Source organism: Ochotona princeps, chromosome 12 (assembly GCF_030435755.1).
Source record: "Ochotona princeps isolate mOchPri1 chromosome 12, mOchPri1.hap1, whole genome shotgun sequence".
Classification (NCBI taxonomy): domain Eukaryota; kingdom Metazoa; phylum Chordata; class Mammalia; order Lagomorpha; family Ochotonidae; genus Ochotona; species Ochotona princeps.
Window position 1 is genome coordinate 66,506,044 of NC_080843.1, and position 6,000 is coordinate 66,512,043.

The window sequence follows — 6,000 nt, forward strand, 5'->3', positions numbered from 1 at the left end:
TTTCATTGGGAGACCATCTTTGATCTGAAAGTAGAGATGGCAGACATGATGTTTTACACAGAAGAAAACCAAACACTCCACTAAAAAGATGTTTGAATCTATTAATCAATTCAGAAAGCCATGGGGCTGTAGAAAAAGCTCCTGGTTTTGAGCTGGCCCTGTCCTGGCCATTGTAACCATCTATTAAAACCATTATAGCCACCTAGGGACTCTTTCTGTTGCTCTTCCTCTTTCCATCCCTCTTACTCTTCCTCTCTATGTGTTATATTAATTTTCAATTAGAATGTGGTTTTACGTGAAGAAGTGCAAGATCTCTACCAGGAAAACTATCAGATATTGAAATCAGGACACAGAAAATGGAAAGGTATCACTTAATCATGGATCAGAAGAATCAATATCATTTAATTGTCTATCCTCCTTAAAACAATGTACAGATTCAATGCAATCCTTATCAAAATATCAATAACTTTTTTTACAGAATTAGGAAAATCAGTCTTAAAATTCATATGGAATCAAAAAAGTCCTGGAACAGCCAGGGTAATCCCAAAAAAGAAAAACCAAACTGGAAGCAACAGGATACCTGCCTTAAGCATACTACAAAGCTATAGTCATTTAAACCATATAGTATTGGCATAAAAACTATAATACATCAGTGAAAAAGGATAACTACCCTAGAAATAATTCCACACACACATTGTCATTTGAAGTTTGATCCAGGTGCTCAGATCACACAGTGGAGCAAGGATTATGTCTACAATGAATGGTGGTGATGAAGCCTGATGTATGTATGTGAACAAAATTCAAGACATACCTCTAACCACATACAACATCAACTCCAGATGAATCAAAGACCTGCATTGACAATCTGAGGCTATAAAGTTTCTGGAAGAAAATGTAGGAGAAATACTCCAAGACATTTGTGTAGCAGACAACTCTTTTTACAAGACTGCCCAAAAAACATGGGTAACAAAAGGAAAACTAAACAAATAGGACTATACCAAATGCCAAAGCTTTTGCACAGCAAAGAAATGTATCAGCAGAATCATAACTAACAGAATGGGAAAAAGAAGACATCAAAGATTAAGGAAGGATTGGAGGATCAATGGGGAAGATTCTTGGGTATCTTACATTTTGGAGGTGAATGATGCTATGTCACACTTCAATGGCTGAATGTGAAATGTGCAACTGTTGCTAATGAACTATACTATGAAAATAGCATGGGAGGAAATGATGGGAGGGAAAAAGAGGAGAAGAGAATGGGTTGAGGAGGGGGAATTCCCCACATCTACAAAAATATGTCCTGAAAAATAGTAACAATTAAAGGCAACCAAAGAAAAGTCAGTAGACAGTGATCACTTATGTTTTTTGGTAGTTTAAGTATGTTTCAGTTACTTTGCCAAAGGGACATATGACAATATTTGAGCATGTAGAAGCTGTATCACCTTTGCATGGGTTTGATTCCCAGTTTCAGCCAGCCAAATTCCTCATCTGGCATTGCAGTCAAGTGATTCATTGTATATGAGGTACTGAGAGCAGTGTCTGGTACCTAATGTTCTCTAAGTATCAAACAAGTTCTTTTAATGTCAGTTTCTTAGTGACTCTCACATGAAAATTAGAAAGAAATAATTAGAATTGCTCTCATTTTATGGGTTAGGCATAGGGAGTCCGATATTTTGAATACCTTGTGTCGTATCCAAACAGTCCTGTTGAAATTGAATCATTGTTGCAAAGTCTTTTTCTTTTATTAATTTCATTGCATTATGTGACACATTTTTTTATGCACTGGGATTTCCCCCGCCCTTCCCCAAACCCTCCCCCACTCCCCACGGTGGATTGCTCCACCTTGTTGCATTTCCATAGTTCAAATTCAGTTGAGATTCTTTCATTGGAGGTTTTGACCAAGCATAAAGTCCAGCATCTTATTGTCCAATTAAGTTCAATGGTTTCTTGGAGAGACCATCTCTGGTCTGAAGGTAGAGGCAGCAGAGTATCATCCCAATCAAGTAAAAACCCCAACATAATATTTACAACCATTTACAACATTATGGCATTAATTGACATGGTATTGATTAACCAATATATTACTAGGGAAATGCAGGTTCTCAACCACAACCTGTGACTTCCTCATAGACATTTCAATTTTGGTTTATATTCAACCATGTTCTATATACCTTAAAATGGCTATAGATTGCTATTCAGCTGTCTCTTGTCTATTTTAATGTTAGTATTTAGCATTTTATAGCTTTGAAGCCTACTTTGATTGTGGTGTTCAGGATTAGACGAAGTCACCAGAGCGGGAGCCCTTCCCTGACAATGGAGTGCTGCTGGATTTGTGTGGAAAGGGAGAGTCCAGCAGACACGCCCAATCTTCAGGTTTCCTGCCATGAGGAACCCTACACCATCTCATGACTCTGCCAACAATGCCATCATCGAATCCACTTGGATCACATCAATAAGCCAAAATAAACATCTTGTTTTCTGTGATTTGCCCAGTCTGTGGTATTTTGTTATTAGTGAGAAATAGTGATCCCATATAGAGAATGTGCCTAGTGGCATCCCGTTCTTCTCCAGGTTGAACGCTGCTGCCTGGGAGACCACAGTCCTGACTTCTGGTCTTAATTTGGAAACCTGCATTTGCATTTAATATTCCTTTTCCTTTTCTATGAATCACATACACCAACCCTTACAACTAAATGCTTCCACAACCCCAAATAATGGGTTCTATGGTCTGATACAGAGCTCTCCCAATGCCAAAGGTTATAAATATTCAACGAATATCTGTCCTTAAAAAGACATCAACTAACAGTTTGGAACTACTAGAGAGGAGGGATAAATCACCCATTAAGCAATAAAACTACCCAAAAAAACATCTTTGCACATAATCTTCATTCTCTCTATAGTCACCTCTTTTTCTCGCTTGCTATCGCACTGAAAGTCCTCATTTTTCTACCAGTCACGGTGGACGTGGCTCTCCTTCCTTGCTTTCTTTAACCCTCTTGGCCCACACTTCATAGTTTCTGAGCACATTGCTGCAGTTTTTGCTTTCTGGTTCAGCTTTGGCATCACAGGTCACATCCAAATTCCCAAGAGTTTTCCAATTCTACATCAACAGTAAAGGGATAGAACAGGAGATAGGAGGAGGAGAGTGAATCTCTAGAGAGTTAATCTTTTTTGTCTGTTCACATGCAGTGATATGATTTTTATTTGAATTTTTTGTTTCCTCCTGGGTAAGGGCTGTGTCACAATGCCTAACTGGTGAGTGACAGGAGATCTGAAAACATTAGCCAAGTGGATGGATAAATCTCCTTGAAGACTCACGGCTGATTTGTGTGAAAGCGCTGACCAAAACCGAGACCTGAACTCTTTGGTTCTCAAACAGAGAAGGCAAGTTTGAAGACTGGTGGTGGATACAAAGTGATGCATCATGGATTAAAGTCCGCAAGGAGACAGAAAGAGCGGCAACACGCACATTGAGTATCGGGTGGTGGGAGACAAGCATTTACCCATTCAGGTAGATAGTGAGAAAACTGATGGGAACTTTACCTAGGGAACTCTGACTCATCATAAAACTTACCTAGTAAGAAGTGCTGGTGCCACAGGTAATTAAGGGTTGAGTTGAAAATGACTGGTGGAAATTATTCATCATCATAGTGAGATTGTTAGTACTGAAGATGATGAGTGGGACAAAAATCCCCAAGCTTTGCTGTTTTAATAGCAGGATTTAACAGTATTACAGGAGACGCTAAATCAGAAACCAGCTCTCTACGGCTGGGTTTTGCACCTCGGTTACATGAACAAACAGTGGCTTAGAGGAATCAGCAAAGGGATAAATATGACAAGGGTCAGTCTGCTAGACAGGCTAGCGGCTGGAGCTGTGTCACTGGTAGTAGCTGCATGAGAGAGTGTCTTATCTCAGATGTCCAAATACCACTGCAAACCTGGTAAGAAACATCTAATTGGGTCGGACTGGGTATGAAGCAGCAGGCATATTCAGAGCCCACATACTGAAGTAGAAGAGGAATGTCCCAGAATGCATTGTCCTCATCCATGGCAACAAGAATGTAGCTCATCACATTGCCATGCTTTGTAACTTCCCAGCAATCTATATGCCAAATTAACTATAAAGGCATTTTGAATTTTCAAGTTCTTATTATGCATTCCATATCTTGTCTCTTTATTGATCTCCTGGTTTCATATTTAAGGTTTTTTTTTCAAAATGTTTTACAGTTTGGAGTACCCATATGTTAGGGAGATCAAGTTGTTGTGTTCAGCTAACATTTATTAAGAAGCTGTGGTTCCTGTTACCCATGGAAGACACAGTAACTAAACCAAAAAATGAAAAACAAAACAAGAACACAGCATCATCTACCATTGAGGAATTTAGAGGTAAACTTTCAAAATATATGGAGATGCTTTCCAAGTTGTAGTATGTCTTATAGTGATGGTACCCTGATAATTCAGCAGTTACTTGCTTCTTGTCTCTGCAAGCCGCTCTCTCAGCCTATGTCCGAGTTCATTCGACAAACAGAAGCACGCCAGGTCCTGACCCATTATGAAACAAGTCTGATTAGCTAAGAAAATTCCACGTGAGTTCTCTGCCCAAAGACTGTCTGGGGTGGGAGGTACATTTTAATGTAATTGACCTTTTCAGGTTCAAAACTAACCAAAGGAAATGGAATACATTGATATTCTTTTCAGACACTAAAGTCTGATTCTCAACATTTATTCTAATCATGTTTCTTAAGCTTCTGGGAGTCCTATTATTGATGATGTATTTCCCATCAGTAAATGTTACTAAGCCTATTACAAATGTTCTTCAAGCGTATCCATTTTATCCCAATTTGATATTGCTTTTACTATCATAGCATAGCAAAGACGACATTTAATTCATCTTAATCAAATTCCACTCCAAGACACTTGAAGAGGTACTTTGTAAAGTTTCTATCCTTTTTATTTCCTTCTAATATGTTTCCAGTTTTCAAAATTACCTGAAACTGAAACATGCATCAGGCTTGTCAGCTTTGCGTGAGATGATGAAGGTGTTTTTGGTTTGTTTTGTTTTTGTTTTGTTTTGTTTTGTTTTAATGGTGTAGTGGAGAAATTAAAAGCTCTGGAGAAGATGACCATCTCACTGAGCTAAGTTGCCTGGAAAATCCATGTGCCATTTATTTCAACAGTTGTCTTGTGGTCAGGTAAATGTGGACAATTCAAAACATTTGATTAACTGCGTTACTGTAAAAATGCTGGCTGCTTTACCTGCGGAGAATTAATTGGACAGCTGTTGCTCAGCTTCTTCCGTATTCTACCTGAAAGGAAATTTCTCTTACTGGTGAAATGACCCTTTTATGAGTCATAGAATATCCCACTTAGGCAATACTCCATATTCTGAAATTAATGGGTTCACCCAAGTTTTTATTTTAGAAAGGACAGTGATTGTCTTCCCTAACTTTTAAACTTTTCTATGCGTTTATAAACTGTGTTCTTTACAAACAACATACAGTGACATGATACTTCTTTAATCCAGACTACACTTTCATTTTTATTTAGAACCTTTAATATAAACATTAACAAAGCTCAAAATTGACATCTTAACCTGTGTGTGTGTGTGTGTGTGTGCTGTAAGTTTTGTTCATTCTCTTCATTCTCTTTTTTTTTTCCTTCTTTCAGTTTGAGTTTTTTTAGCATTCATGTTTTTTCATGTGTAGTGACATGTTTGTTACACCAATTTATTTTTGGTGAGTGCTCTAGAATTTGTGTGCGTGTGAGTATTAATACAAAATTATAAAACTTAATCACAGTCCACTTTAATATAATACTAACTACTTTATAAGTAATATATGAACCTTCCAATAGTACGAAGATACTTTGGAAGGTTCATAGAAAAGATAAAATTAAAATACAAATCTGTTTTGGAGCAAAAACCTTTATAGTTCATTGCTTCATTATCTACATGTACCCATGAAGTTTTTGAAGTATCTTCCTATTTTTCTTTTTCTCCTC

General features: G+C 37.7%; 1 long non-coding RNA gene across 1 annotated transcript in view; it reads right to left on the reverse strand.

Annotated features, from left to right (window-relative positions):
• LOC131481554 (uncharacterized) overlaps positions 1-3,759 on the reverse strand; it is a 39,096-nt gene extending 35,337 nt beyond the window's left edge. The window contains exon 1 of the long non-coding RNA XR_009246382.1: positions 3,575-3,759. This is a non-coding gene — a long non-coding RNA (uncharacterized LOC131481554). The remainder of the gene's footprint in view (positions 1-3,574) is intronic.
• Positions 3,760-6,000: the final 2,241 nt, after the last annotated feature.